Genomic DNA, 12,054 nt, shown 5'->3' with positions numbered 1-12,054 from the left:
TAAAATATTCTCAAAGGGTTAAACCACCATCCACACAGAGATAAACCACAATCCTCTAATGTCTAAATGTTAAACCATCATCCACGGAGAATTAAACCACCATCCACACAGAGATAAACCACCATCCTGTAAATGTTAAACCATCATCCACGGAGAATTAAACCACCATCCACACAGAGATTAACCACCATCCTGTAAATGTTAAACCATCATCCACGGAGAATTAAACCACCATCCACACAGAGATAAACCACCATCCTGTAAATGTTAAACCATCATCCACGGAGAATTAAACCACCATCCACACAGAGATTAACCACCATCCTGTAAATGTTAAACCATCATCCACGGAGAATTAAACCACCATCCACACAGAGTTAAACCACCATCCTGTAAATGTTAAACCATCATCCACGGAGAATTAAACCACCATCCACACAGAGATAAACCACCATCCTGTAAATGTTAAACCATCATCCACGGAGAATTAAACCACCATCCACACAGAGATTAACCACCATCCTGTAAATGTTAAACCATCATCCACGGAGAATTAAACCACCATCCACACAGAGATAAACCACCATCCTGTAAATGTTAAACCATCATCCACGGAGAATTAAACCACCATCCACACAGAGATTAACCACCATCCTGTAAATGTTAAACCATCATCCACGGAGAATTAAACCACCATCCACACAGAGTTAAACCACCATCCTGTAAATGTTAAACCATCATCCACGGAGAATTAAACCACCATCCAAATGTTAAACCATCATCCACGGAGAATTAAACCACCATCCACACAGAGTTAAACCACCATCCTCTAACTGTTAATCCATCATCCACAAAAATGTATCATCCCAAGCACCTAATGTGACGGCATAATTTCAACAGCTGTCGGGATTATACTCAAGTGAGGCAGTTTCTCCCTCTCCTGTAAAATAGTTAAACTACTGTACACATCCACGAGGCAATTTACTAACAAACTTTCAGACATTTAGTAGCGAACAATCTCACACTAATGACATATATTACTCAACTCTCTCTCCTTGTTTTACTTTATTTGTCTCCTGTAATTATTATCGCTTCTAATAGCGAGTCAATTTTCATTTAATTTAATATTTAATTTCTTCGCCACAAGGTAAGGGTCTGAAGGTAAGGGTCTCGAGGTAAGGGTCTCAAGGTAAGGGTGAAGGGTCTCAAGGTAAGGGTCTCAAGGGGTCATAGAAGAGATCCCATCCCCCACCCTGAACACGTATAAGGAAGGTATTCAGGACAGGTAGAAGAATAACACACGCACACAGACAGAGGCGTGAGGGGCAATGTCAGGCAGGACCTCTGTATCGTCACTCTGTTGTTGTTGTTGTTCAGTACTTGATAACCTCTCCCTCCACTCCCTCCTTGGCCACCTCCACTCCCTCCTCCCTTGGCCACCTCCCTCCCTCCCTCCCCACACCCCCTCCACTCCCTCCCTGGCCACCTCCCCCACCTCCCTCCTAGTGACAGTAGCCGTTGTCCTGGTTTCATTACAAGTGAACTACACAGGTAAGATACTACCTGTACTTCAGTAGACTCACAGTGAAGTAATACTAAATTGTTTAACGTTGGGGGTGAGACGTGTGGGTGGGTGATGGTCAAAGGGTTCTCTCGACGCTGCTAACACTCACTAGCTGTACTGACGGAGGAACATGACGAAGCACTCCTACGCCTCATCACCCACTGTCAGGTTTTCACTAGGTCTAATTTTCCGCATGACTTCGTTAAATGATGGCGAGAGAAAGGTCTGGGAGCTTTCACACACACACACACACACACACACACACACACACACACACACACACACACACACACACACACACACACACACACACACACACACACACACACACACACACACACACACATATGACCAAATCACCAACCACCAACTGATTCTTCTAAGAGGTATACGACACACGCTTCTGGTCCAACGTGAATCTTGTCATAATCTCCTTTTTGCATTTTTTTTTATCTGACTGGATGCTGGCTATGTTAGGTTAGGTTTATGTTAGGTTAGGTTTATGTTAGGTTAGGTTTATGTTAGGTTAGGTTTATGTTAGGTTAGGTTTATGTTAGGTTAGGTTTATGTTAGGTTAGGTTTATGTTAGGTTAGGTTTATGTTAGGCTTGGTTTATGTTAGGTTAGGTTTATGTTAGTTTATGTTAGCTAGTTAGGTTTTATGTTAGGTTAGGTTAGGTTTATGTTAGGTTAGGTTTATGTTAGGTTAGGTTTATGTTAGGTTAGGTTTATGTTAGGTTTAGGTTTATGTTAGGTTAGGTTAATGTTAGGTTAGTTAGTTTATGTTAGGTTAGGTTTATGTTAGGTTAGGTTTATGTTAGGTTAGGTTTATGTTAGGTTAGGTTTATGTTAGGTTAGGTTTATGTTAGGTTAGGTTAATGTTAGGTTAGGTTTATGTTAGGTTAGGTTTATGTTAGGTTAGGTTTATGTTAGGTTAGGTTTATGTTAGGTTAGGTTTATGTTAGGTTAGGTTTTAGGTGTTAGGTTAGGTTTATGTTAGGTTAGGTTTATGGGTTAGGTTTATGTTAGGTTAGGTTTATGTTAGGTTAGGTTTATGTTAGGTTAGGTTTATGTTAGGTTAGGTTAATGTTAGGTTAGGTTTATGTTAGGTTAGGTTTATGTTAGGTTAGGTTTATGTTAGGTTAGGTTTATGTTAGGTTAGGTTTATGTTAGGTTTTGAAGCGATTCCGATCACACTTGCTGGTCACACCCTTGAGGAGCCCCAGCCAGTGTCCAGTGAGAGAGAGAGACACTTATTCCTCTCTCTCTCTCTCCTTCCTTTCAGCCCTCTTCCTCCCTCCCTTCACCCTTCCTTCACTCCCTCCTTCCTTCTCTTCCTCTTTCCCGTCTCTCTGCAGGGCGCCTCTCTCTCACAAGGTCAAGGTATACCGTCACCTATAACCACACATACAGACAGACAGACAGACCAACAAATAAGACAGAGATCGACAAATAGACAGACAAAGACAGACAAGATTCACAAAGAATAAATAAAAGTGTACAAAGAGTCTCAGTCTGTCCATGTGTATTATTTTACCTTAAGTTAGACAGATAAGTGTATTATTAAACCTCACTTACGACAAATACTTCATCGTAGGAACCGCTGAGAATCTGGAACTACGAGAATTAGGTTTGCAACAGCTTATGCATAACGGTGATAGCGGTTGTGTTGGCCCAGACATGGTATAAGAAATTGAAATTGAAATTGAAATTGAAATTCTTCTTCTTCTTCTTCTTCTTCCCCTCCCCCTTCACGTTCTTCTAATCCTTTTCCTTCTTCTTTGTTTTCTCCTAGTTCCCCTAATTCCTCTTCATCTTTCTCCTATTCTTTCCACCTTTTTTTTGTCTTCCAATTCCTGTCATTATTCATTTTTCTTCATATGCTTCATTTATTCTTGTAATTCTCGATAAAACCATTTTCATATTCTACATTTTTCGCGGTTCATTTTTCCCTCCCCATTCCTTTATCTTCTTCTCCATCTTTAATACCTTTCTCTATCACTGTCTTTCGTTATTATTTCAGTTATTCTCTCCTCTCTTCTTCCTTCATGCTTCACCGTCAGCACTACCACCACCACCTACCCCTCTCCCTCCTCGCCCTCTCCCCCCTCTCCCTCGCCCTCTCCCTCCCTCCTCGCATCAACGACTACCTGTCTTTTCCAGTCAGGTAAGTACCTCTCCCAACCTCCTCTTCCTCCTCGTTCTCCCAACCAGCTCTGCCCTCTCCTCCTCCTCCTCCTCCATCTTCACTCACCCCAATCCCCCCCTCTCTCAACCTACTCCCCCCCCTCCTCTCACCCCAATCCCCCCCTCTCTCACCCCTATCCCCCCTCCTCTTCCTCCCCTTCACTCACCCCAATCCCTCCCAGTCTCTCACCCCTATCCCACCTCCTCCCTCCCCCCCTGATGTGCTGTCGCTAGGTGAAGGAGACTAGAGGCAGGCGGCGGCAGGCTGTCTGTGGGTCGTGATTTTTGGCGTAATGGTCGTGACCCCGCAGCCCGCCCCCAACACATGGTACCGTAACTTAATGAGGCGGGGCCCTTGAAGGTGCATAGTCTCTCTTTTGAGCTTGGCAGCCACTCAGCGAGGATAATTTGAACGTGATAAAACTCCATGCAGAAGAAAACACGAGGACATACACTCACACACACACGGAGATCAGTGGTAATACGCGAGTGAGTGTGTGTGTGTGTGTGTGTATGTGTGGTGGGCCCCCTGGCAGGATACACTGGAGCCTAGAGTCTGTGGCCAATAGCAGTGAGTGACATTGGTTTTCCTCTCTGAAACTGTTTGTAATTTTAATGTTATACATTTGTGGCTGTCAGAGAGTGTTCGAGTGGTGAGCCGTGTGGTGGTGAGCCGTGTGGTGGTGTGGCCGGGGAACACAGCTACCAACACCGAGATATCTACAACAACGTGAGAGAACTACACATTCAACAACCCGTGTTCTTTTCTAACCGATACCACGTAATAAAAAAATCTATATATTGACAAGTAGCTTTTGTTGTCTGCCTACGGAACAATATAGTATTACCACACACACGGGATAAAACTCGGCTTTTGTTATTGGTTTATATCACGTTAGTAAAATCTATACGGTTTATATATTGACAAAAAGTTTCTTTGTTGTTACGAGGTGCGGACAGTGAGGATGGGGCAGCAACTAAGTCACATATAGGAGGATTCAATCAAGTCCCGCTTTCCTTTTATCGAGGAAAAATATACGTTTGTTATACGACAGCGTTAATTATATCACTATATGGGTCTATCCTATATTACCGTGAACTATGAATATTTTTTTTTTTCAATCCAGAGGGAGAAAAACTCTATATGTTGTAATTTTGTCTGAATAGTTGATTTTTTTTGGAGGGACGTGTTCATGTAAGTAGCCGTATATTGTTCATGTGTGTGTGTGCGTGGGGACGTGTATGTAAGTCTGTCTGTGTACGTATAGGGCCACGTGTATGTATAAGACACCTGAGGTACCTTAATTGGAGCGGTGTTCGTGATTTCAATTGTTTCAAACTGAGTGAAAACCAATCCTTGACCCTGAGGAACCCCAGATATCAAGGGGGCTCTAGATGTACACAAAGACAGATAAACAGACAGACGTACACATTCACTCAGATGTTGACATGAGAATCTGTGTTGTCAGGGTGTTGATACAGGGCCTAGACAGTTTTCTTAGTATGGTATCTCAGAGTGCAGAGTGCTCAAGATAGGGGCAAGTACAGGAGTTTTTGTATAACGAGAGTATTGATAAGGTCTCTGAACAGTATCCATGAGTTAACCCGACACTATATCATGAATGAAGGTGTTGGTAGGTGTACTAGGGAGCTCTGTGTGATAAAATATCCTCCTGAATCAGCGTCACTGTTGTAGCATTAAACTTATCGTGACTATAAACATCTTAACGACACTGCGATCACTATACCCCGTTACCTCTTCAGTACAGGAACGCCACTTAGGACTAGCACAAGACGATTTTAGTCAGCTTAAGAGAGGGCCCCGTACATAAGGGCCCCGTACATAAGGGGGTTAGTATACTATCTCTCCACGACTATAAGATTCTATAGCAACAGGTAACAGCGCGTCCCTACTTCACCTGTCAGGATAATCTGCCACACCAAAACTACAGTCTATCAGGAATAGAAGTTATCGAGTTGAAAGCAGATTTGTTACAGATAGACAGATCGACGTGCATCATGGTTTTATCCCCCGCACCTTCCAGTCGGGGAGATAGAAAGCCTTAAGAAAATCTCAAACGGTAATGGAAATATTTCTATATGGTTGAAGTATTACATTAAGGTCACATGTATGGTGACAGAGGTCAAGTTCACGCCCTAGATATAAATAAACATGTTGTTGGTAACGTTAATATATGGACATTTTTACTGTTAATCATTTTATAAGTAGTTATTTATGTATTCAGGACGCAGCAATAGCTAGAACCCTGGGAACTCTTTCTGAGACCTTTCTTGTATATAATATCCTCTACGGTGCTTTTTGTATTATCAAGGAACAAGAAAAATACTCACAATAAAATACGAGAATAAATGTTAACATGTGCGTCACCCCAATGTAGAGCACCAGCAGCGTTCAACTACCTGTGTATTCTTGGCAGGGCAGTTGAGTCAGCAGTTGGCCGTGAGATCAGTGCACAGGAGGTATTGGTATAGCTTGTCCTCAACAAAACACTCAGTAAGAAGCCAAAGTTCACTCTGGTGATAGTGTCAAGTGTCTCCCAACGAGATCTCTTCCGTGAAACGCACCTACAGTACACTGGGCTACTGCTACGCCTTCCATCACTGACTAAGGTAATACATCCATATCACACTGTCCACCTCCTACCTCCCCCACTCACCAAGTTGCAGGCCATGCACGCGGCTTTGTTGCAACAGAAAGTTTAGATTCTAAAAGTTTCGTTTAATACTTTTCCACTTTACTGGGATTCAGAAAACACTTTGGAACCATCTGTGTTGTAGCTCACATAAGAACATAAGAATGGAGGAAACTGCAGCGGGCCTATTGGCCCATACTGGGCAGTCCCGTTAACACCCAACCCCTATTGCTCATATGAGCATCCAACCTATGTTTGAAGCAATTCAGCGTATTCGAGTTAATGATGATATTTGGTAACTTGTTCCACTCATCCACTACTCTGTTTCCAAACCAGTGTTTACCTATTTCACGCCTAAATCTAAATTTGTCTAATTTAAAACCATTGTTACGAGTTCGCTCCTGGTTGGATAGTTTGAGTACCTTTGTAATGTCCCCTTTGTTTAGCCCTGCCTTCCACTTATACACCTCTATCAGGTCGCCCCTCGCTCTACGTCTCTCAAGGGAGTGCAAATTAAGATGCTTTAACCTGTCTCTATACTCAAGGTTCCTAATGCCCGGGATTAGTCTTGTCATTCTCCTCTGAATTCTTTCCAAGGATTCTATATCCATTCTGTAATACGATGACCAGAACTGAACTGCGTAATCCAGGTGTGGTCTCACAAGAGCAAGATACAGTCGAGCTCCCACTCACAGTCTGGGGAAATTTAACGTAGGAGTTAACGTAACACTTTTTGAGAATCCAGGCGGCCACCATAACGTCCGTGCCCCTCACCCACCCATACGCCACACATGTACCAAACTGTTTCACAACTTCACACTGAGGCTAAAATACAGACAAACAAACACCCCGATTGCTATATCCGGTCGAAAGCACTCTTGGTCAACACATGTCATGTCGCCAAGAATACATTACTGTGTCCCCCCCACCCCCCACAGCCTCAGTAATGGACAGTACCTGGATGCACCAACACGTACACAGACCGGGACAATAGACTGCGAAAGTCAGGCAAAGGACTCACTCACCCTGGCTCTGGCTCTTGGTGTTTCTCAATAACAAACTCGTCCCAACTCAAGGCAACACTGTATTAGTCTCGGAGGCTCGTGGTATATAATAATAAGACTCTCGTGTTTGTTTTACTATACACAAGAATAAAACAGCTTCGTTGAATTTGTTATCTGATTTCGTGTGTGTGTGTGTGTGTGTGTGTGTGTGTGTGTGTGTGTGTGTGTGTGGGTCTGTTGGCGAGTCACCATTCTTGTGTCAAAGTTCAATGTCAAGGTCACAAGAAAGAGGTCAAATTACTGCTTTATTTTGTCCCCATATGACCTTTGTCGTGGTATTGGTACTGCTGAAACATCTCCTATAGTCGAGATATCATCGAGTATCCCACCACGAGTTGACCAAATCACGCGTTGACGGACACTGGACGGATGCTTGACGGATACTTCACGGACGCTTGACAGACATTTGACGGATATCTGACGAACATTTGACGGATACTTGACAGACATTTGACGGACATCTGACGGACATATGACGGATACTTGATAGACATTTGACAGACATTTGACGGACATCAGACAGACATTTGACGGATATTTGACAGACATTTAGTTGACATTTGATGGACATTTTAGGCACTTGACGGACACTTGGATGAAATACGGGACAGAGAACTTTAAATCGTCAACTGTTATTCACATTTACACACGCAGTCGTACATAACCTTGAAGGAGTCCACTGCAAGATTATCTAAACACAGGTAAACGGTGATTAAGGCCTCCAGGTGTAAATCTTACGTAACATAAACAACTTACCTGGTAGTACCCAGTATTACATCAGGTGTTTAATAAAAGTGATGTGATTTATTCTTGTATTTGAATATAAACCCGCTGTGGCTACCTCCTCCCCCCCCCCTCTCTTCCTCCTTCTCTTCCTCTCTCTTCCTCTACCTCCTCACCCCGCAGCACCGTACAGCAGGCGGCCATGGGTATTATATTTATTAAAACATCTATCTATCTATCAGTGTGTCATCTATCCATCCATCTCACACCACGAAGGAGGGGAGACCCGAACCTGACCTTCATGAGAGAGAGAGAGAGAGAGAGAGAGAGAGAGAGAGAGAGAGAGATTCTCCTAACATCTGGGGTGACGTCTTGCCCACCTACGCCTTGATTTCACACACACACACACACACACACACACACACACTGTTCAGTCTTCAGTGAGTCTATTTCAGTGACAAATTTTCATTGAACAGACAAGCTAATATGTTCTTATTTATATTTTTTTTTTCGGGAATAAAGTTCACCTATTGGGATTTTTCTTTAAACGTAGTATCAACAAAGAGGAGACAAATATCAGCCAATCAAATCCAAGGATGTAGGTGGGGGTGTGTTTTTATTTCTCTCTTTCTCAACCAATGCCAACGTCCTCACGGGCAAGTCACACACAGCCAATCACAGCCCACGTGCGATAATCTCGACCAATAACACTTCCCCCTTCCGGACAAACACACCACGTGGAGAAGATTAACACTAATTTACGCTACCTGAGACTTTTATAACAGGTAAACGTATATGAGGAGAAAATATTACAGGTGTATACAGATTTCTTCAGGTAACCGCGACAAAAACGACAAGATCCAACAAACGCTTTCCTAATATTAACATTTGTAGTGAATAATGTGCGTGTGTAAACCGGTAAATATCCTGTCATTTACAAGGTGAGACGAACAACAAGGTATATAAGTAATTACGACTAATGACAGTTACAGGTGTAGGAACCTTCTCTGGTCAAGGGTCACCACAGCACCCTTCCTCAGCCCTGACCTGGTGACATCGCCTTCAGGGAGACGCAGTGTTAGGGGGAGGGAGACGCAGTGTTTGGGGGAGGGAGACGCAGTGTTTGGGGGAGGGAGAGACGCAGTGTTTGGGGAGGGAGACGCAGTGTTTGGGGGGAGGGAGACGCAGTGTTTGTGTGTTTGGGGAGGGAGACGCAGTGTTTGGGGGAGGGAGACGCAGTGTTTGGGGGAGGGAGACGCAGTGTTTGGTGGTCCCTTCAAGCACCTGGGCCTGAGACATGAGCCCCAAGTGCCTTAATAATAATGTGGACCAGAGGAGGTGAAGCACAACACAGCGGGAGTATGTAGGTCATGTCGGTCACTGACGATGTGTAACCAGGGAACGGCGCGCACACACACACACACACACATGGCAGGTGGTGGTGAGGAGAGGAAGTTGCGCTCTCTCTGTTTTTTCTATTTTTTTCTCTATTTTCGAACTCTCTCTCTCTCTCTCGCCAAGGTGTTGTTATGCAGACGCGCCATATTTCTTGTGCACGGCTCCAGGGTGTGTTGTAGTGGCCACACCTCAAAACAATTATAACTTATCACACCTACCCTGCTGACGCCACTACCACCATCAACCACTCTCCATCAACCTCTCCACCAACCACTCTCCACCAACCACTCTCCACCAACCACTCTCCATCAACCACTCTCCACCAACCACTCTCCATCAACCACTCTCCATCCCCACCACCACTAACACCGTAAAAACAAAATTCCTTCAGGATGTATATTGGACAAGTTTGACCCATTATTATTATTATTATTATTATTCTTATTATTATTATTATTAGTTACCTCTCAAGCCAATCGTCCCGTGTTCGATCCCCGGCCAGTGACAAATAACAAAGTTTAAGAACCAAACACCAATTCCTTGCCGTAAGTTTCATCACACATTCAACAGAGTGAGTCGAGAACAACCCGGACACACTGCGACTAATTAAATTATTCTGTACTTCCAATGTAAACTGTCGTGGTGTAAGGTGTAAGGTGTAGTAGGGTGTAGGGTGTGAAGTGTAAGGTGTAAAGTATAAGGTGTAGTAGGGTGTAAGGTGTTTCAATGTGCTTCCCGGAGATGCTATACACCTGACAAGTGTTCCTACAGGTACATTTATAATTAACTACTCCAATCTGACACCGTAATTCACAGAGGTCTGACAGGTGACAAGTCCTTGTAGGTAAAGATACAGAAATTCACGAATATATTTGTCTTAAGTTAATACAAAAAAATACAAAATTATCACCAGAATTACAGTAAAAAAAAAGTCCAAAATTACAGTAAAAAAAGAAAAAAGTCCAAAATTACAGTAAAAAAGAAGAAAAAAGTCCAAAATTACAGTAAAAAAAAAGAAAAAAAGTCCGAAACTATTCCCCCTCAGAAAATTACAACAATGAGAGACTCAACCTTCACTTACCACCACCACCACCTAGTTTAATTCTCCCTGGTGCTGTCTGAAAGTATCTCGTTAAGGCAGACTCTCAACTGTAATGCTGGTCTTATTTCTGGACGTTGTGTTTAAATTTGTTGCAAGAAAAAGATTATAAAAAAAAAGTTAGTTATCGTAATTATTTTTTTTTTGAGATAGGAAGTATTAAACAGTGTAATCATTGTGTGAAACTTCCCAGGTGATGTAGCCAGAGTCCTCGGTGATAATGATAGTAAAGTAATACATAATTACAATGATGATGGTAATAATAATAATAATGATAATAATTATAGTAATAATAAAGATAATAATATTAATAATAATGATAATAATAATAGTAATAATAATAATAATAATAATAATAATAAAGATAATAATAATAATAATAATAATAATAATAATAATAATAATAATAATAATAATAATAATAATAATAATACTGGTTAAAACATCAAGTCGCGCCCCCCGACAACCTTCAGAGAGAGAGAGAGAGAGAGAGAGAGAGAGAGAGAGTGTGTGTGTGTGTGTGTGTGTGTGTCCACCTTCATTCCTCGGGATTTTCTCCTCCAACACACTATTGTATCTCCAAAATTGAGAACAACCCTCACCCCTCCCCTCCCCTCACCCCTCCCCTACCCCCTACCCCTCCCTCCCTCCCTCTAACCTCCTACCCCCTAACGGGCCTAACCAGTGAGGCTCCGATGGTCATTCAACTCTGGAGGGTCAAATCCGTAGAGTTATTCACGTTCTCTGGGTTAAGTAGTCAGTCCTGGCGAGCAAAACCCGTAGAGTTATGGGAGCAGGTCCGCTCACATGCCGACGACAGGTAGACAGTCAGCCAGGTAGGTACGGAAGGTGACACACACACACACACACACACAGAGGATAAGGCACAGAGATAGAAGCAGACAGACAGATGAAGACAAATGAAGAAAGAGAGAGAGAGAGCAATATTCAGAGAGAGAGAGAGAGAGAGAGAGAGAGAGAGAGAGAGAGAGAGAGAGAGAGATTAACACGCCCTCACGACCTCATCAAACAGACACCAGAGGGAGGGAGAGAGGGGAGAGGGCGGTAAACAGTGTGAATCAATTATGTATATTTTCACCAATTAGCTCTCTGTCCACAAAAGGTCAGGGATAACACTGAGGGGGCGGGAGTAGGAGGGGGAGTAGGGTGAAAGAGGAAGGGGGAATAGGGGGGGAAAGGGAGGTAGGGGGTAGGGAGGAGAGAGATAAAGAATGGAGATAGGGGAGGGGAGTGGATAAAATGGTGGAAGAAGAGGGAGGAGAGAGGAAGGATGAGGATGGAGGCCAGTTTACAGGGATCACCGCAACCTGTTTAGATTCGTACACACCTGAAGACTCGTACACAC

The sequence above is a fragment of the Homarus americanus genome, unplaced genomic scaffold (assembly GCF_018991925.1).
Source record: "Homarus americanus isolate GMGI-L3 unplaced genomic scaffold, GMGI_Hamer_2.0 scaffold52806, whole genome shotgun sequence".
NCBI lineage: Eukaryota > Metazoa > Arthropoda > Malacostraca > Decapoda > Nephropidae > Homarus > Homarus americanus.
The sequence above is the reverse complement of the archived record's forward strand: the minus strand, read 5'-3'. Positions refer to the sequence as shown.